The following is a 22,562-nucleotide window of genomic DNA, read 5'->3' as shown; positions in this document are numbered from 1 at the left end:
AAAACATACTCTCAACTGCAAATAAATAGTTACTTACTATACAGAAAGAAGTTCATAAAAAATTGCGATAAGCAGAGTTTTATTTTTCATTGCTCCCGTTGATGGCGTTGATGGTTTTATCTGTGAACTTTTCGACTGGTTTGTCGGTGATAAGATAGAAGATCAACAACATCCCGTCAAAACGAAAACAATACATGTATGCACATACATACATACCCACATATATGTACAAGTACATAGACACATAAGTACATAAATATGTATGCAAAGTAAATTTTTTTCTGTAAAATTTATGAACCACAAAGTTTTCTATTTGTAGTAACGGAAGTCATAAATTACAAAAGGTACTCGTATTAAGATTCCTTGTAGTTATAAGTAGAGCTCTGTTTAATTTAAAATGTTTCAAAAATGCCAGAATGCCCTATATAAATCTTGGAAATGATTTTCCTTGGGAAAATTTTACTATTTTACCCTCTGTATCGACATATAGATGCTGATCGAGTGAGGTTATGGATTTTTTTGAAGGTGAAAGAATATCAACCGATTTTTAAGGCTTGCCATGTTCCGTCAACCGTCGGCAATATATCGGCTATTTTTTTAAAAGCCTAAGATTAAAATGATAATACAAAACAGAAATATTGTCGGAATGATTTTGTTTACTATGTATATGCATACCAAGAATGATATAAACAAGATTGCGCCCATCAGAGCGTACGTGTCGTCACGTTTGCTGAGTTGTGCAGTATTGCCAACCATTTGCTCTTCGCAATAAATTTAGTGCTTTTTTATACCGAAAATGCGAAAATTTTGAAGTTTCGTGTTTGTTTCTTTTTGCGTTTAATTTAAAGCTACCGAATGCTTCAATGCTATCACTAGTAAAATGCTTCATACATATAAAGCTCGTTTTTCGATTGAAGGCATTTCCTCGCCGGCAGAAATGCATCCACTGCAGAGCGCCTCATCCTTTGGAAATATAATATAAAAAAGCTTATATCACACGCTTTATTGAGGTTCTTACTAGCACAATTTTTCACTGCACATTTCATGTTTTCTTATTTTTCACTTATACGAGTACACTTTCACGAAATATCTTATTTTTGCGTAAATATTCACTAAAACGTTTGTTACCGTTTGTTCTTATTAACGCACATTTCAAATAAGAAACGAATATTCATAAACATCAACAATAACCGCAATCATGGGCAATGTGACCAGATCTCTGAGAAGATTTTAGTGCTAATGAAAATTTTTTTACTCTTATAAAATTTGATAATTTGAAAGTGCAAATTTAATTTTTGGCTCCATTTAAGGTTATGCAAAAATATTATTTGCCCCGCTCCCAACTCTTCTTAAGATTGAAAACCTTTTTACACATTTTAAAAAGCCTTTGAATTTATTGAATGCGAATTAAAACCTTAGAGGTGTAATTGTTTCTTCCGGTCATAAATCTTTAGTGAGACATAGGACATTAAGAGTTGTATTCATTGTAAAAATAAGCCACAAACTACTAGAAAATACTAAAGAAACCATACTGACATTTTTACAAAAAGAGTACCTTATCTAGTTACATAACTTCAAATATAGCAAAAAAGCCGTTCCCTTAACAAAAGAGTCTCGTTTAAGAAAAACCTCATAAATTAAATTGTACATAAGCATGACATATTTATTTAAAAAAACCCACATTTTAAAGACAATTTGTCACGCATACAAAGTTCTTTAAGTGATTCAATAAAAATTTGTTGGGTTATTTTCTTTGAATGGGCATTTTAATGCTTTTTTATATCCAAAGCTAGGCAACACTGCAGTAGCGAGAGAGAGATTTGACTGCCGAAAGCAGAAGAACACCAACAACACCTGCACTCGCGGGCAATGCCACCAGATGTTAAAAAAAAGTAAAGCTAAATAAAACTGAGTGAATTATTTAAATAATTATTAAAAAATGCATATTTTACAAAATTATAAACATGACATTTTAATTAGAACAACTAGAAAAATGTCATGAAGAAAGAACTAAAACTCCGAGACACAAAATAATAAAAATAACAAAAAAAAAATCATAAATCAAGTTACGAAAATGGTAATCTGGCCATACTGGAGCTAAAATCACGTAACTAGTTGTCAAATTCGCTGAGCGCAAAGTAACGGGACCACGATGGGCGCCATCTCATTATTCTTTGCATCATGTATGCATACTATGCATATGTCCGCCGCGGCGCTGTATGACAAGTTGAGCCGTCTTGTTGGAAATAAAAGTCGTCGATGCTGTAAACAAAAATTCAGTCAGCATGAGTCGATAGCGCTCGCCATTCACCATAACGGCAGTTCCTTCGAAAGAAATTAGGACACATGATGAACTTCGTGAACAGTTTTTTTTTATGTTTTCAAAATAAATTTCTACAATTATAATTATATATAATTAAAAATAAGATAATTTATTATTGCAAGATTAATAGTTATTAAAAAAACAAAAAAGGTCCCAGAAACACCTGGTAAATTATGAAAAAACGAAATGTTCAAAATTTCCAATTTGATTCAGTTAATTTTGAATTGCGGCATGCATGGACATAAAAAATAACGGGGCCTAGAAAAACGCCTTAAGGATAAAGTATACAAAAAAATCCGGTCTGGTGCAACTTACACTCAAATATTCATAACTTCGTTAATTTTGCTCCAATTGACTAGAATTTTTGGTATAATATTTTTGAGACATTATGCATTCATCAAGAATTCATTTATACAAAAAAATTTAAATGCACACCTTTCTCCCATGGTCGAGAGAATACGGTGGCGTAATCCGCGAAAAATTTGGCGCTGAAGCTTGGACGAGGACAACATCTGATGAGGCGTCTTTTGAAGTGTTTAAGAAAAAGATTCTGCGGAAGATTTTTGGACCTTTGCACGTGGGTGAGTATCGCAGGCGATGGAACGATGAGCTGTATGAGCTATACGACGACTTAGATATAGGGTAACGATTGAAGATCCCTCGGCTTTGTTGGCTTCGTCATGTCGCTTAAAGAGATACAAACACTCCGGCTTTGAAAGTATTCGATGCGGTACTAGCTGATGCATTGGAAAGATCAGGTGGAGAAGGACTTGTCTTCGGTTGGTGTGTCCAACGGGCGCCGGTTAGCACCAAAAGGAAAGAACTGGTGCGCTTTCTAAACTCGACCAAAATCGCTCAAGCAGTTATCGCGTCAATCAAGAAGATGAAGAAGATAATTTTGAAGAGGTTTGGCATCTACCAATAAAAGAAAGGTATTATGTAAACTTTAATCCAGTAACAATTTTTAATAGGGTTACCACCTACTTAAAATTTTTAACGAAAATGTTCTTTAAGCTGCGTGACATTTAATGATTAAAACTCCATTATGACGACAAGATTTAAGAAAAGGTACAAACTTTTGAATAGGGTTGCCATGATTAGCTGCAACTGCTCCTTATGGAGGTGGAACAGTTCCTCAGAACACAATTTGGAATGATCTACGATTCCTGAGGTGTACAGCAACCTTCTTGATATAATTTTTTACAATATTTTTTTTTTTTTCGCTTCCATTGTTAAACTTAACTTTTGGTTTTTATTTCACGTTTCTTAATTTTTTTTTGTTGGTTTACTTTTTCTTTGACAAAAAATTTCGATAAATTTCCGATGGAAATTAGGGGATAACAATTTGTTCGTAATTCGCACTGAATTTGTTCGAATTCCAAATGAGGAATTGCTTTAAAAATTTTGTATTGCGAGTTACGTAATTCGGAAGTAATTGGGAAGTGAATCACGAATGAGAGAGCAAATTACGAATGGGGACTGAATTACAAGCTGCGGTAGCATGGAATAAGGGTAATTTTTTATTTTGGCTTATTGAGAAAGCCATTTTGCATGCCGGCCATTGCAACTGATTGGGTTTGTGCGGACAGGAACTAACAAATTATAGAATGAAAGGAAGGCAAGGAAATTATAAGTGTTTGAAGGAGCTAGGGGCAGTCAGAATTAAAAAAAATTGTATTTTTTTGTATTTTCTCAAAGAACAATATCTTAAAAATATTGTGTGCAAATTTGAAGCGAATCCGACAAATACTTTTTGAGTTATTCAACAATTAACAAAGTGCGCTCGGGCTCTACATAAATCAATAGCAAAACTTTAAATGCCTTTTTCTCAAAACTATGTTTTTTGAACTGGTGATAACTGTAATTTAAAAACCGCCTGGTAGATTTCAATAAAATTTATACTGCTTTTGAAAAACATAAAAAATTCGTGCCTGAGCGAAGGATTTTGTTTTTTAAAATTTGGATTTTTGTTACACAATTTTTTGTCGTTTTTTTTCTCGAAAATCTGAAAAATATTTCCTGAGGCCGCCATATTGTTAATTTTGAAAAAAGCCTCGACCAGACACAACATTATCTATTGATAAACTTAATTTCTCTTGTCCGATTGATTTTAGTGGAATCTCTAGGACTTGTAATGATCAGCGCAAGATACTTCTGGAGAAAGGAGCTCCATACAAACAGCAATAACTTTTACAATTATTATTATTATTTTTAATTTTGATAAAGTCATGCTAAGTTTTTATTTTTGTAAATGATTGAAAATCAACATTTTTGCGGGCCTCGGACCATCCCTTACCCCTGTAAGTCTCTGCATTTAGAACAAAACTTTAAGGGGAACATCACAAATTGGAAGAAAACCTAGGAAAACCTAAGTCCTAAGCATAGGAAGATGTAAACGAATTTTTAGTCTGTGTTAAAATAAATAGTACTTCTTTTATATTTTGACTGTAGACTAGTGTTCATTCGGTGAATATTTAATTAAAATTCCTTCTGCGTATTTGATCCGTATTTATTTAAATTAATTGCATATAGTACCTATAAAAATAAATATAGAATAAAATAAATACTTTCAAGCGATACAGTAGAGGATTAAGAAACTTCATTGCGCTTACCGCAACTGACTCTTCTTCTTTTCTCTATCCAAATAAACACTATCGCTGCCATCTCTTTGCCATTGTATGACTGGGGTATTTTGTGACGCAAATATTTGCGCTAAATGTTAGAAATGAAATTTCCAAGTCACTGAAAATAGCTACATCGGCGTCAGCAGCATTGATTTATGATTCGTTTATCAGTATATCCGAATGTACAATAATCGTATTTGCGTTAAAAACAACAATAAAAGAGTACTGTACTAACTCTAAACATCTAAATACTCAACGATGTGTTTTGCTTTTGTTGCTATTTGTTACCACTTCCCTTTTGAGGTTACAAGGGAAATAAGGGGCTTGAGCGGCAAGAAGTGCACCAGTTGTACACAGCGGCTTTTAGTACCTTTCATGTACTTTCTATAGAGCCATTGTCTGGTGGCCAGCATAGGGTAAAAAACTGATTATTGGAAGAAACTTTAAAATATACCGTATGATTGTCGCCCCCGTTAGACTTATTGCAATGCAATTACATCGCACGCAATTCCGGTTTGACGAGACTTCAGTGTGTAAACGCGATTCCGACAGATTTCGAGAAGCTGCGCAATGATACTCCACGTTTTCGTTTTGAAAACAGACTCACAACAAGAAATTCCGAGAGAAGTAAATTGAAGAAGCTCACGTACTTGTATCCAAACTCTTCTTTTTCTTGATTGACGCAATAACCGCCTAAGCGATTTTAGCCGAGGTTAACAAAGCGCGCCAGTCGCTTATTTCTCGTTCTAACCGGCGCCAGTTGGATACGCCAAATGCAGTCAAGTCTTTCTTCACCTGATCTGTCTAACTCAAAGGAAGCCCTCATCTTCTTCTGCTAACACTAACTAGTACCGCATCGAATACTCTCAGAGCCAGAGCGTTTGTATTCGATTGTATCCAGGACGAGATGACTTAGCCAGCGGAGCCGCTGGAACTTTATTCGCTGCCCTATGTCTATGTTGCTCAACGAGAAAGGGTCCAAAAATCTTTCATAGGATCTTACTCTCAAATACCCCGTGGGACGCCTAATGGAATGCAGTCATTGACATCAATATCATCGGCATTTGCCAGTAATTATACGCTCTTGTAATAAATGATTTTCAGTTGACAGTATTAATCAATAGTTCTATCCCATATATATAGCTTGTTCCTTAACATTGTTCCAATTGAGGGCGCTACAGTTTTATGTCACCTTGAAATTGTAGATGGTTTTTATGCAAAACCGGGGTGCACTCCGCAGATGGGAGACAAATTTTTTTCTGCCATTTTCATGTTTAGTGTCTGAGTTGGGTCTGATAACTACTTAGGGGTTAGACTTTTGCAAAAATAAAAAAAATGATTTTTTGATCAGATTTTTCTGATTTTTTTATTAAATTGGATTGATTTTATTTCTTGAAAAGGGCAAAATAAAATGATTAAAAATGTCAAAATACTTCTTTATTGAATTTTTACGCGGTCACTCGCAGTTCAATGCGTACCCTATCGTAAACCCTTAGCGTGTTTTTCTCGAAACAACATTTTTCAAATCCACCGAACTCATACGAGGAAATCTTCAACGATTAACTTGAAACTTGAATTCTATGAATACTCAAATATAATTGTAAATATTCTGCATCGGAGTACGAATGGATTTTTTTGAATAGAAACTTAGAATTAAAAAACGAAACGTATCTACTTTATAAGAAAAAAATATTACTTTCACATGCACTGTGTTCAATCCACTTTTCGAGGATTCCGGCCTGCTGGCGGCGAGGGTGTCTCGGCCGCAAGCCAAAACTTTTCATAACGATGGTTCGCCAGGGAATCTTTATCGAGTACCCTCCAACCAGTGATATGATTTGATATTTTATAGTTAGATAATTTCATATCAATCACTTCCTGCCTTCTGCGGGTTGCGAAAGTCGGGTTGGTGCCAAAGTTCTGTATAGCCAAGTGAGATGACAGAAGAAATTCATGGGCTTATGTCGCCTGCAGTTACATTTCGTGCTTCGCCCTGAGTATGTTCTGTGAATTTGCCCCACTTTCCACAATAATACCTAATCCCATGGAATCAGCGTATCTTACAACTTCGATAAACTCCCTCGTAGGGGGAGGGAGAATAGAGTCGCAGAGATAATGGGCCGAGACAACGATTTAACGGAATTATCCGGTGTTTGGATAAAACCTGTCCTACGCTTCATAACAGCGCCTAAATGGTTCCATGATAAATAAACACTAAGATTCCTGTGTTACATAGTGGTACCACAACGGACCTTCATGGTCTAAATGGGTTGGCTATTCTAAACGGTTCTGGAATTAAGAATATTATGTGAGGATGTAGTTTTCTATAGCTGCGGCATACAAGTAAAAGACCAGTAGCCGATATGCTGTGATGCTGAATGTCATATGGACAGTTATAATTTTAAGTTACACCTCTAGGGTAGTACAACGATCTTCCCGACTGAGTACTTAGTCTTGCCCAACCCCCCACAAATATAAAAAATTGCATATAATAAAAAAAAAAAAATGTTCAATGGCCTTCCAAAGAAGGTTTCCTTCAAGAAAAGCTCTGCAGAGGTTTTTTTATGTAATACTTAGAGAAACAAAAAAATTTTACAATAATTTACACAGTTTTTGACATGTCATGCTTCAGGATTTTCATTTATTTCAAGGTTTCGTGTTTTTCTCGAAACTACATTTTTCAAGACGACCGAACTTATACTTCGAACAAACTTTAATTATGCTAAAATTTTCCCTGTTGGTGTATTCAGTGTTACATCCTACAGTCAAGAACAGTTTTTTTCAATGAGAATTTTTTAAACAATTTTAGAATGAAGTTTTTGAAAATTCTTTTTTAATCCAAATATCAAAGAATTTACTATGTTTTAAAGCTTTTACTTTGAAAAAAAAGTTTTGTTAAACGGCCTTCAAAAAAGGCTTCTAAGAATAGCTATGTGCGGGAGTTTTTATTATACTTTGAAAAAAAAAAAGATATTCGAGTAATTCAACCTTTAAAGTACCTTTGGAACAAAGTAGGAATAGCCACACCACCTTGAGGGAAAACCATAAAGTTACCTTAATCTGGGTCCCGGGGTATCGGAACATTGAAGATAACGAAAAAGCAGATCAACTGGCAAGAGGGGGATCTGCCATGAATAACGCTCTTGCAGAATCGGTATTCACACCACTAGTTGCAGTCAAGAGTATAATTTCCTAAAAATACCTCCGAATCGCCGATTGTAGGAGGAAAGACCACACGAAATGCAAAATTAGCAGAACGCTATGGCCCACCTACAACCCCAAGCAATCGTCGGCATTAATAAGCATGAAACGATGGGACGCCTGGAGACTAACGGCAGTCAGAACTGGCTTTTGGTCTGTCGGAGAAAAAGCAGCCAAAATGGGTATCCTTCACAATACATACTGTCGCAATTGTAAACAACCGGAGAAAAAGGAAACAATCTACCATTTCCTCTGTGAATGCTCTGCCCTATGGAAGGACAGAATGTTAACCCTGGGCCAACCGCTGTTCGAGAATCTCGAACAACTATCTGGCTTAGACGTTAACAACCTAATAAGGTACTTAAACCGCACAGACTGGATACAGTCATGCTGAAAAATAACCGTTAAACAAGTTGGTAACGGGGATGTGTCAACAAAATCGTGCGGAACCAACCAACCAACCAATTCATGCGGTTTACGACATGTGTACAAATGTTACTGAATTCAGATTTATTTCATTGTTCGGAAAAAAGTTCCCAAAATATGTATATGTTTTCCCACACTACTGGGACCCAACCGCTTAAGTTACTTTGCAAACACATAGTCTATAGGTTTTAGAAAATCAACATTTTTTTGCGAAAGACTCAAAGATACTCTAAAAGCCAAAAATACTCTAAAAGTCAAATATACTGCATACATGTAATTACATACCTTCTGCTCAAATATGAACGAGACGTTATCAATAAAACGGTCCGCGGATGACATATGGCAAAAATAAATTTTTTGTTTTTTGGTAGGACTGTTATAAGCTTACATGGCAAATTTCAGCGTGATATGTCACATAGTTTGTTTTCTGTGTTACTGTAAACAAGTCAAGCTCGAGTGTGTTCTTCCAATTCTCTTTTATGACTTCAATTGTCTCAAAATGTTTTCCACGGAGCGGCAACTTGAGCTTGGGAAACAGGAAAAAGTCACATGGAGCCATATCAGGCGAATACGGTGCTTGCGGAACGATATTAACATTATTTTTTTTCAAATAATCGCGAACAAGGCGTGATGTGTGAGCTGGTGCATTATCGTGATGCAAGAACCATGACTTGTTGTCCCACAATTCCTTCCTTTTAAGACGAAAGTTCTCGCGCAAACGCTTTAAAACGTCTAAATAATATTCAGCGTTAACCGATTTTGCGATTTGTGCGATTTTCAAGCACATTTTCCTTTACTTTTCCGATGTTTTCGTCGTTTACTGATGTTGCTGGACGACGTTCATGAGGCAAGTTTTCAACCGATGTACGGCCCTCTTTGAACGATTTGTACCACTGAACGATAGAGCAGAGTCTACATAGGTTGTCTGCAACATTTTTAAGGCGTCTGAAGCCGAAATTTTGTTGGAATAACAAAATTTCAAACAAATTCTTTGTTCAACTTGAATTTCCATCGTTAAATTCGAAGAACACACTTGAACTTGACTTGTTTACAGTAGCACAGAAAACAAACTATGTGACATATCACGCTGAAATTTGCCATGTAAGCTTATAACAGTCCTACCAAAAAACAAAAAATTTATTTTTGCCATATGTCATCCGCGGACCGTTTTATTGATAACGTCTCGTTCATATTTTAGCAGAAGGTATATGGTATAATATATGCATGACATTAGTTAAGAAATTTGGTCCCCATGCGTACTAGTATGCGCGAATTCTTCTCAAGTCAACATTGCTTCCTCACATTAATACAAACTTACACATATTTAAAAAAATCTTAAATGGACAATTAGAAGAAATAAATAAGCTCATAATTTATTCTAGTTTATGTAAGAAACTAAACTCAAAATATGCAAACAAGTTTTAAAAAAATATTTACAACGTTCATGCCTAACGCGCCCTTTTCACTCACTTTGTAGTAAATCTGTCAAAATCTAGTAAACTTGACCTCGTAAACTCAGTAATCGTGTGAAAAGGTATCTATGTACATGGAAGTGTAGAAAAAATGTGTCACAGAAAATATTCCATGCAGACTTCTTTTCGACTTCTCAACGCAGTCGGTTACGGTACGGCATTGTAAATATGTATATGTTTAGGAGTATTAGGCTGAGACGGCCATTCAAGTCTACAAATTTTGAATATTCGTTGATAGTAATTTTATTTTTTAATACAAAGAGGCACAAAATTAATAATCGAATTTTGTTTTTATATATTTTTTACTAAATAAAAAATAATAATTTAGATTTTTACGCTCTCTGTGGCTTGTATTTTTGTACACTGCGGCTGCCTAGTTCGCAAGGCTCAAACACGATGGACGTAAGATACTATTTGCAAAAATTATAAATCTTTTGATAGGGTCATTAATTTTGCGCCACCTTGTACAGCTCCTCAAGAGATTATGAATTCCGATATGAAAATAGTTACTGTATATTTTTCGAAATTTGTGTGCCACTTACTCTGTAGGGATGTGCAAGAATTTAAATTCACAGTATCTCACTCAGAAAGCCAGTTAGAAAAAAAGCTTCATAATTAATATAAAAGTATTCAATACACGAGGTGGGTCTGAAGAAGGATTCTGAAAGGGGAAACTTTAGTTTTATATTGGGATTGCTCGGCAGTCACTAAGAGCGACTAATATACAGGGTGGTAAAAATAAGATAGAATGTAAAATATTTAAGGAGGTAATAGGATGGCCCAAAAGAAGCAAACAAGTCTTAGCCACTTGAAGGTTTTGGATACATGGCACGTTATTGTTCTTCTTTCAACTCCTTTGTTACTTGCCTGGCTTTTTACTTCGCCCTCGTCCTTTATTCACCTTCCGGCTGTTTATTCTGCCGCAAATTTAAGCAATAGAAGTGCTAATGCGGTGGGGCCATATAATCGCGGCATCTTTCTTTACATCGAATGCTTGGAAGAATTCTCCAAGTATTGCGTTTTGATTGCGATCAATTTGAGAAAACAATGCCATTTATTCGGAGGATGTAGGACGATACTTCTACTCCTGGGACAGAAGACGAAATTCTAGCTTGCATAGATCATATTTGGGCATAGGTAGTTGATTTAAAAAATAGGGGACAGATAAAAATAAATAATTGGCGCGTACACTTTGTTGGGTGCTTGGCCGAACTCCTCGACTTTCTGTGACCAGGGATTGGCAACATTGCTGTATCCGAACTGCGGTTGCCACAAGATGGCGCTACATGCATACAGGCGACGCAACAGTCAAAGTTCTGAGAGAAAAATTTGTCGACTCGATAATCTCACTGTGAGCATTCTTCAGTTGGTCGCCACGATCATGCAACTCGACACTTTCGATAGTTTTCTCTCACACCGTTTATATTAGTTGTGTTCGATAAAAAAATGTGTCATCATCAGCCTTCAATCCAAATATAGAGCCTAATAATACGTTCACATATGCATTAATCACCTATAAATCTACCGAAATAATCTACCCGTTCACATATGGCTGATTAACTGCTAAATTGACAATCAGCTGTTAATACTGCTTTGAGAGGTTTTTCTTCATATAAATTATTTTTTTGGAATATTTCGGTGTTTTTGGTTTCTCTCATTATTATAACCTATATGAAGAAAATACAAGGAGAAGGAATAGCTAATTTAATTCCGCAATTGGACGCTAATAATAAATAGTTGAAGGAAATCCGTATGCGACGTTTACTGAGGTTTCAAAAAATTATGGCAGCAATACGCATGCGAAATTCAATATTACATTGGATAATAAGCAGGAACAGGTCAAAGCGTTTATGGACACACGTAAGTAATTGTGTTTGTTTTTGTTTTTATTAGTGAATATAATAAGTAACGCCTGTCCGTGTTCTCTAGGTGAGGCATGGCAAGTTCTGGGAGCTAGACATTCCTTGCAGCACCGACCAGTTTTTCAAGAAGTGCTTTAGGATGAGCCGGGACTCCTTTGCCTTTTTATGTAACGACGTCATGTCCATTACAAAAACTGATACAACGTATAGGAAATGCATCCCTTTAGGCAAACGTGTCGCGATTGCTTTATATGCGCTTGCTTCTTCAGCTGAATACAGGACGACTGTTCGGAGTATCAAAAGGAAGCGTATGCAATATTTTACAGGATATTTGTTCAGCTGTCTGGGATAAGCTCGCTCCTAAGTATTTACCCAGCAGATTTCTTACCCATGAGAAAATTGAAGAGTGTGTTAAGGGATTTGAGAAAAATGGATTTCCACAATGTTTGGGTGATGTCGGTAAGCGTATATATTTTACTTAATGCTCAAAGATCTCATATAAGTTTAATTAACTTCAGATGGATGCCATATTGAAATAAGACCTTCAGTCAGTGATCCTGTAGACTATTATAACTAACGGGTGATTTCTTAGCTATTATCCTTTTAAACAGTTGGTGCTGACGCAAGTTTCGTGTTTTGTTTCAATGTCAAACATCTTCGGTTTGGCCTATAATTTAACCATTAACAAGCGAACAACGCTTGCAAATCATTGAATTTTATTATAAAAATGCGTGTTCTGTTAAGAAAGTTTATCGCGCACTTCTTCCAATTTATGGTCAGTTTAATCGACCCACTGAAACGGCTATTCGAGTTATTGTGACTAGATTTAGAACCAAATTTACATTATTGGACATCAAACCACCAACACGCTTACGCCGTTCGCAGCAATTGGGCCTCTGTTACTCAACAACGTGTAAAATTTTGCGAAAGGATTTAGGTGTGTAGCCTTTTAAAATACAGCTGGTGCAAGAATTGAAGCCGAACGACCTACCGCAACGCAGAATTTTTGGTTAATGGGCTCTTGGAAAGTTGGCCGAAGATCCACTTTTTTATCGAAAAATTGTGTTCAACGAGGAAGCTCATGTTTGGATCAATGAGTACGTAAATAAGCAGAATTGTCGATTTTGTGGTGAAGATCAGCCAGAAGAATTGCAAGAGCTACCAATGTATCCAGAAAAAGTCACAGTTTGGTGCGGTTTATGGGCTGGAGGTATCATTGGACCGTACTTCTTCAAAGACGCTGTGAATCGTAACGTAACTGTGAGTGGTGAGCGCTACAGTGAAATGATATCCAACTTTAGAGAGTTTTCATAACACAGGCCAACAACCAGAAAACTTTTTCGATAATTTTAACTAATTACTTTGTAATTTGGTGTCCTGATTACGAAAAAAATTATTAAAAAGTTATATCACCCATCAATTTTTCACATTTTACAATTAAGTAAAAATAAAGTTTATGTACCAAAATGTATCGGATATATTTCACAGTCCTGCGAGGTACAGTTTCTAAAACGGCTATGGGTGTGTCTTCAAGGTTTTTTATGCTGAAAACGAATATGACCTTGAAAATGCTCCAGCACGTCAGGATTTTTGGCAATTTGAGGTTAAATAGTCAAAAAATGCAGATTTTGGCCATTTAAAAAAATTTTTTTTGAGCAAGGTAAAGTTTTTTTTTAATTTTCCACAACGGCATCGCAAAGTACTACTCTTCAGCTTTAAAATCCGTTTTTAAAAATATTTTTGCGATTAATATAAAAAAAGAAACACCCATAGCCGTTTTAGAAGCTGTAAAAAAGCGAGATTTTGTAGGCCTGTGTAATTTTTGCACAAAGTTAAAAAGAATAAAACATTTATATGTGGTTAATATATGTACGAGTATATAACTAGCGCGTACATAACTCCGAACGGCAGATATTATTTCAAGAGGATATTATTTCATGACAGAAATATACTCGGAGATTCACCACTGTCTGCCGAGGGTCGGCAACTATTAGAAAACACTTTTTTCTTTATTTTGGTGTTTCACGGAGATGTGAACCTATGTATTCCGAATTGTAGTCACACACCAGCCCGTTCGGCTATAGCGGCCGCTCATATATAGTTAAACTTTTACAAAAAATGTATAAACACTAAATAAACCAAAACTGGTCAAAAAGTCGCACACCTATTTTATTCTGCATGAGTGTAGACACCCTTCATTACATTTATTGTAATTACAAGGCGCTTACTTTGTGCTCCATAGTTGCGGGCTTTTAATTTCAATGCTAAAGCGAAAATTCTGATAAATGTTGTTGCATTTTTAAAGGATTTTTTGTTTTTACCCTCCACAGCAAGGTAAACTGCTTTATCGTTGGCACAACATCGACAGAACAAATTAACTTAAAGGTACAATATTTATGTAGATCTATGTGTACAAAAATACAAATACATTCTTATCAGTTCAGTAAGTTTGCGGTCGTGTTTGTGTTTCAAATATTTTCCACTTTTCTTAAGGGTGACAGTGAGGGCGTAACAAAAGGAGTGTTATGCAGATACATAAGAACATATTTGATGTGCATGTTTTTTATGTGCATTTGTGTGTACATATTCATTTCATGACATCCAGTGCACTATAATTTTAACATGGAATCTTATCTAACAAAAACCTAATTAATTACTTAATTAGAAATCGAGCCGTAAAAACTATAATACCTCCTGAACAATGGTAGAACACAAGAACACGTGTTCGACTTTTTGTATATAAAATTCCAATATGAAATTACCAAGTAGATATACGAGCAGGTGAAACATATTTTTCGCTGACAAGAGAAATTCAAGCGTACACGTGTGCGATTTATCAAGTATATTCGTATTCTTCGCTGGCAACAGTTTCTATGTAATAGCTAAGCCAAGGTGTTAATAGTTCTACGGTGGGCACTACTTGCATCGGCGCCAACTGTCAGCGAATAAATCATTTTTTGATTAAAGGTCATAGTAATGAGTGGCAATTATGTACTTAATATCAATTATTTGTTTGCTTAAGCTATCACTTATGTGCGTGCGTATTTGTATATGTGTGTATGTATGTAGGTATGTAAATATGTCTACTCAGTCCAGCGAATTTCTTTACTGAAATCAGTTTTTATAATTTCCATTTTTCGGTATTTCTAACAGTTTTGTCACTCATACCCATCATCAGTTGCGAATTGCGCATGGTTCAGTTCAAATCAGTACTGATTTGCACGCGGAAATTGCCAAAATAATAATCTAATTATATTTTTTTTTCTTGTAACGAAATGCACGAACGCTTTGTGTTCTGGAAACGTGTTGAAGTTGTGCAACCACGAATTTGCAAACAAGACTTGACCAAATCAAGCGAATTGCCGAAAATTTACTCACCGATTTACACATTTGATGGTGGCTGATAATGAATTGAATAGGTGAAATATTTGTGTCATACAGCATCTGGTGTACTATTCGTCAAATTCAGATTGTGAAGTGATGTACATACGAGTACCCCACGCATAGATCTTTTGTTGCATAGCGATACCAGATTAAGAGATTTAAAGTGATTGATAAAGTAATTGGTTTTGGGGTTTAGAATTAAAATGCCCCTTTCCTTTGTAGATACCATTATTGACTTTAGTTATAATTCTACTAATACAAGGTGGCGCAAAAGTAACCTTGCGATGTTTTTTGGCTGTAATTAAAAAAAAAATGAAAAACTTTGATTCTTCTTGTGGATTATTTTTATTTGGTCTTTTAATTTTTTTTACATCAAGTCGAGAATATGATGTCATGTAAATAGCCGCCGCCACAGTTGATTGCCATTTGAGCCCTTTTTATTGTATCACTTTGGCCAAAACTTCCGGCGATAGGTCCTCATATTCTTGACGGATATTGTCTTTAAGAGCTGCAAGAATCTGAGGCTTGTTGACATAAACCCGCGACTTCAAAAAGCCCCACAAAAAGAAGTCGGGAGCGGTCAAATCAGGCGATCTTGCTGGCCAGTGCAAATCGCCAAAACGGGAGATTAGGTGCCCGGGAAATGCAACCTTCAGCATATCGGTTGTGGCACGTGCAGTGTGTGCCGTTGCACCGTCCTGTTGGAACCACATGTTTTCCAATCCCAATTCATCAAGTTGCGGCAAAAAGAACTCGTTGATCATTGCTCTGTAGCATTCACCATTCACAGTAACCGTTTGGCCCGCGACGTCTTCGAAGAAAAAAGGTCCGATGAGTCCTCCAGCGAAAACAGCACACCATGCAGTAACTTTGAGAGGGTGTAATGGCTCTTCGTGGGTTACACGCGGATTTTCAGTGCCCCAGAAGCGTAAATTTTGCTTATTTACGTACCCGCTAAGATGGAAATGGGCCTCATCACTCATGATTATTTTTGATGAAAATTCATCTTCCTCTTGGTGGTGATTAAGGATGGCTTGAGCGTATGTTAGACGCGATTGGCGGTCAGCAGCTAACAGCTGATGCACCGTCCGGACTTTGTACGGAAACATCTTCAAATCTTGTACCAAAATTCGCTGTAAAGACCGTCGACTGATACCCATTTGCGTGGCACGTCGTCTGGTCGATGTCGACGGCGCTTCCATGACATCCTCGGCTACAGCCGCAATATTCACTGCAGAACGGTTACTCCGGGGTCTGCCACGTCTGGCAGCATCTCGTGTTGTGCCAGTCTCTTCGAGGCGAGCGGCTAAACGGTGCAGTGTTTCACCAGTAGGCGTTGGATGGCGAGGAAATCTGCGACGAAATTCACGTTGTGCCAAAGTCACCGACCGATTATTGGTCAAATAAATAGTTAGCAATATTCCGCGTTCTGGAGCAGTGTAGCGTAACATTGTTTATTAACGTGTATTTCGCATGTGTTTCCTACACAAATCAAAGTCAAAACAGAAGTCACATTAGGGGCCAATCACAAAATTTATAGCATTTTCTGATAGGAGGATTACTTTAGCGCCACCTGTTATAAGAAAACTATCAACAATTTTATTTATATTACGATTTGTGGGTGTTTTGCGCTTTAGTCTTCTTGGTTGAAGTTCCATTCCCGGTATCAGACTCATTTCATAGTTTTTGTGCACTAGTAGTCGCAAGATATGCTTACTGCTGCTTCTTTTACTGTTTCAGTGACAGTGTTTACGCCGAGGTCACGGTGAATATCGTCATTTCTTATGTACCAATTTGCGTTTGTGATTGTCCTTAGCATCTTAGATTGACTTCTTTGTATGACTTGTAGGTTTGATTTACTGGTTATTGATTTATATATCATTTAGTTATTGAATAAGCTTAGGGTTGATTGTTTTCTTAGAAGCCAGTAGAGTTGTCGGAATTTGGTTTTCATTTCATTTCACTTGTTCAGTATGTGTTGTTTCCATGTGCGCTTTGAGTCAATCGTGATGTCTAAATACTTTGCACTTGAGTGTGTTTTAGTGTCTTCGCCGTTAATTTGGATAGGCGTACATTATGTACATGTTGTGTTTTGCCTTAATGACATCAAAGCCTCATTTTTCAAATCATAGTTTTGTAGCTGATAGCGTATCTCTCAGTGTTTTTGTTGCTGCTTCTTCATTGTTGTTAGCTGACATTAAAACTGTGGGTCTGCAAATGTAGCTATCATGGATCCTCGAGTAGTTGGTGTATCTGCTTTGTATAGTAGGTATAGTATGGGGCAAAACATGTTTCCTTAAGGTACTCCAGTTGTCGCCGTCATGATTTCAGGGCATTCATCGTCGTATTTTCCGAAGAAGTGCCTATCAGTTATGTAGCCTGTAAGGTTATTAAATATGTTAAGTGGTAAGATGTTTTTAGCTTATATAGAAGTCCTTTGAGCCCATGTGTTAGAATTCGTTTTTATTGATTGTTTTAGTAAGTTTTATCCAAGAGGCCAATAGGTCATTGAAAGATGAAGATACATGTGTAACCTAGGCTATTATGGCCGCAAATAAACAAGAAAAAGACAAAGGAATTGCTTAGTCGTTGCTAGCAATCCTTATCTTGTAAGTTATATGTGCAACCAATAGATTATGACCAGTCAGCATACCTAAAATAGCTACAGAATTGAGGGAAAGAACGAATTGAGTCTGTTTTTTTATCATTAGTTTTACACATGACTTTCCAGTTTTGCAAGTGATATTATGTTTAGCGGGTTTTGTATGACCTTCTCTTGTTCAAATGGTAGGTTAGCAGTACTTTTAGCTATCTCATCTACTATTTCGTTTCCTATAATGCCTTTGTGACCCGGTACCCAATAGATGTGCAGCCTACTGTTTGCGGCTAGACTTTCAATGGCTTCCCTTCTCCGTTGGACTTAATACAATATGAGGTTATTGCTTTCATTGCTGCTTGACTGTAAACGTAAATATTAATTATTGAGTTATTTTCAGTTTTTGTGTAGACCAGCTCCGCGGATTTCCCAACAGCAAACATTTCCGTTTGGAAAATATTGCTCTTGATTTGCTGCCTAATCTCTTGTTTTGAGCAATAAATACCTGTTTCCATTTCATGCAAAGTTTTAGAGCCGTCTGTGTAAAAATGAAAAGTCCTACCGCCAGGCTTCATACCTTTGTGACATTCCTCCTCTTCAATTGTAGTATGAAACTTTCTTCCCTAGTGTGTGCTACCTGTACCCTTCTTTCCTATTGAGCTATGTCCGAAGGTTCTATAAGTAAATACTACAGCAGGCACTAATCTCCCCGCGGATTTCGCTGCAAGATTTTCTGCAATAAGGCCGATAGGTGGTGTGCTAAGTATCATTACTAGCGCCACCATGGGAGTCGTTTGCATCGCTCCTGTTATAAACAGAACAGTGAGTCGCTGAATCCTTTCCAACGGTATGGAATATGTGAATTTACTTGTTGCAGTCCACCTTATTAAGGCCCCATACAGCAATATCGGTCTAACTATTGCCGTATAGCATCGATGCATCAGTGAAGACAATAGACCCCAAGTAACGCCCAGCATTTTTTTACTTGTTTTACTAGCGCATCACTAGCCTTGTACGCCCTTTCCTCAACATCACTTCCATTGCTTCCACAGCAATTTACTGTCCAGTATTACTCCAAGGTACTTCGCATAATCTTTGAGATGTATCATAGTTCGTTGTTGCCTTGTTTCGGGAGGTTCTACGCCGGGAACATGTGAAAAGGGTCTTTCAAATTATATTTGAAAAATGACGTCATTTACTATAAATGTGCACCATGAGTACGGGTACAGGCTATCATGCGAGAATTAAAATTTTCAAGGACACGCTTACACACTATCGCATTTAGGTCAGCAATCTCCACCCGAATGTTGTCTTTCAGCTTTGGAATCGTTTTGGGCTTTAACACGTATATTTTAATTTTCAAAAAAACCTCAGTGTCTTGAAATTTTTCGTCAACCTTTGAATTGTCGACTTATTGAGGAGATTATTTCCACCAAAAAATTTCAAATTGCGCGATATGTTGTCCTGAAAGGTCGATCTTTTTCATAATAAGTTTCAATAATTTTAATGCGTTGTTCTATCGTGAAAAATTGTACATCTGTCTACTTGACAAATGCCAAAGATAACATAAAACCAATGAACTATTCACTACTGACAACCAGGCATCTCTTTTGAAAGACTTCATGAAAGTCGATTAATTTATGGAAACTTCACACCTTTTTCTTTAATATATAGCCGTGCCGCCAATGCTTTGAAAATTACCTTTGAAAATCCTCAAGGTATACTTATATGTTATAAAGGGTGATTTTTTAAGAGCTATAGGAAAGTTTTTCAAAAAAACACACGTAAAATTCAGAAAAATTCATGAAATTTTTATTTAAGTCGATAGTACAGTCCATATAATTTAATGTTTGAAGATTATTTCATGTAAATGTTGGCCAATGTGTTGACCGGTATCTCACATATAAATGCTTTAATGTTGTTTTCCAATGCGTTAATTGAAGCAGGCTTGTCTGAAAAGACATGAGCTTTAACATAGCCCCACAAAAAATAATCTAAAGGCGTTATATCGCACGATCTGGGTGGCCAATTGACAGGTCCCGAACGTGAAATAAAATGTTCACCGAACTCGCCTCTCAAGTCAAGCTCTTGCAAGTCAAGCTCTTGCAATTTGGGCAAAAAAAAGTTGGATATCATTTCACGGTAGCGCTCACCGTTCACAGTTACGTTACGATTTGCAGCATCTTTGAAGAAGTACGGTCCAATGATACCTCCAGCCCATAAACCGCACCAAACTGTGACCTTTTCTGGATACATTGGTAGCTCTTGCAATTCTTCTGGCTGATCTTCACCACAAAATCGACAATTCTGATTATTTACGTACCCATTGATCCAAAAATGAACTTCGTCGCTGAACACAATTTTTCGATAAAAAAGTGGATCTTCGGCCAACTTTCCAAGAGCCCATACACTAAAAATTCTTGCACCAGCTGTATTTTGAAAGACCTCACACCTAAATCCTTTCGCAAAATTTTCCACGTTGTTGCGTAACAGAGGCCCAATTGTTGCGAACGGCGACGAATCGATAATTAATGGTCATCATTAACACTGGCCGATACAGCTGCGATATTTTCTTCAGTTCGCACTCTACGTAACCGTCTTGGTGGTTTGGCGTCCAATAATGTAAATTTGGTTCTAAATTTAGTCACAATAACTCGAATAGCCGCTTCAGTGGGTCGATTAAACTGACCATAAATTGGAAGAAGTGCGCGATAAACTTTCTTAACAGAACACGCATTTTTATAATAAAATTCAATGATTTGCAAGCGTTGTTCGTTTATAAGACGATTCATGGTTAAATTATAGACCAAACTGAAGATGTTTGACGGTGAAACAAAACACGAAACGTTCGTCAGCTGTTTAAACCAACTGTTTAAAAAGATAATAGCTAAAAAATCACCCTTTATATATAATATTTACAAATTCGGTATAAAATAGTTATTATTTTAAAGCACATACAGTGGTCACACAATTTATTCGTACACTCACAGTTTACATCTGATACTTTGCAAGATTTATACAAAAGAACAAAATTTGGATATATTCGTGAAAAATAACATATCTATTCAATATTTAAGGAACAAAAACTTCCAAATTCATTTCTGGAATTAGAGAACTTAAGGCAATAACGAAATAAGGCACAATTTTTTCCAAACTTCCAAACGTCGGTGCATACTTTTTACCAATACTTTGGTTTCATTAGCTGCAATTTTCTCCCACTCAGCACTTAAAGCTGCCTTTAATGACACCTTAGATGTTATTTCGTGCTTTCGCAATTGGGTTCACATCCGATGATTGATTTAAGCTGCTTACAGTGGTAAATAAGCCATTCTTGCACGAGATACGATGATTATTTTGAGTCATTGCCTTGTTGAAACAAGAACGCTTTAGCATCCAGTCCAAGTTTAACGGCACTAGCATGCAAATTATTCTTCAAAATGTTTAAATACTGATGTTTGTCCATTTTATCATCAATAAGAACCACTTTTCCTGCTCCAGATGCAACTATGCATCCCCAAATCACGCATTTCCTCCTCCATGCTTAACGGTAGAAATACGATTTTTTTCATTCTGTTCTGTATTTCCTTTCGCCAAACTTTTGCAGGGCCATCTGATCCGGAAATATTGAATTTCGACTCATCACTGAATAAGACGTTTTCCCAAAAAGAATCTGGCTGATTTATATAGAATTTGGCGAATCCAATCTCTTCTTTCTGTTAATATCTGAAATATAGGGCATGCGGCGTGCCATTCTGCTATGATAACCAGTGTTGTGCAGGCAATTACGAACTGTTTGTGATCTTACTTTTTATGCAAAGGCTCTTGAATATTTCGGCATAGTAAATTGCAGGTTATTTTTGGATTTTGCGCGACTGATGCTACTTTGTTGCGTTCCTCACGTGGGGTCAATATTTTCGCCGTCCGACTTGGTGGTGATTAGCTTCCAATTTATCAATATTAACGTAATTAGCAATAACAATTTGCTCCGTATAATGCGATTTGCCATTTTCTTGACGATTTTGCGCAGAGTCTTATTTTCGAAGTACAATTTAATAACAGTTTTTTGCATTTCTAATGATAAATCCGCATTTCGTCCCATTTTGCCACTTTCAATCGAGATATTACGCGCAATTGAAACTGAATCGGCGATAAAAACTAAGAAAAACTAATCTTATGTCATTTTCAGCAATATTAGTAAAAACATAAACTATTTTTACTGTTACTATTGCAGCAACAATATTATGATTTAAAAGTGTACGAATAAATTTTTTTCAGCATTTTGCTACGTTTCCCTGTTTTCCTTGGAAGCCTTCAGTGTGAGTTGAAATAACGGCAGTTTTGATTGCGACCATTCATCAGGAATGTAACATTCTTACAGTGGCCCAAAATAAATATAGGTATTGTCACAGCAAATATTTTGCGCAAAGCTAAAGTTTTTTACCTACTAAGCGGGGTGTACGAATAAATTGTGACCACTGTATATGTAACCCTAGGATTGAATTTTTTTTGGTAAATCACTTTTGGTAAACCTGTAAAAAGTTGGCTTTCTGTCCCAAGAATTGGGATGCGAAATATTATTTGCAGTATCGTATGGCACCCCTCGAATATCGTTAAACTGGAAAATTCAAAAGTTAATTAAATCGAGATACTTGACTTAGCTCCAAACTCTTCATT

General features: G+C 36.5%; 1 pseudogene; it reads left to right on the top strand.

Annotated features, from left to right (window-relative positions):
• The first annotated feature begins 12,047 nt into the window (after positions 1–12,047).
• Positions 12,048–12,485, top strand: LOC128865023 (uncharacterized; annotated as a pseudogene).
• Positions 12,486–22,562: the final 10,077 nt, after the last annotated feature.

Source organism: Anastrepha ludens, chromosome 5 (genome assembly GCF_028408465.1).
Source record: "Anastrepha ludens isolate Willacy chromosome 5, idAnaLude1.1, whole genome shotgun sequence".
Lineage (NCBI taxonomy): Eukaryota > Metazoa > Arthropoda > Insecta > Diptera > Tephritidae > Anastrepha > Anastrepha ludens.
This window is presented reverse-complemented; position numbering and strand designations above follow the sequence as displayed.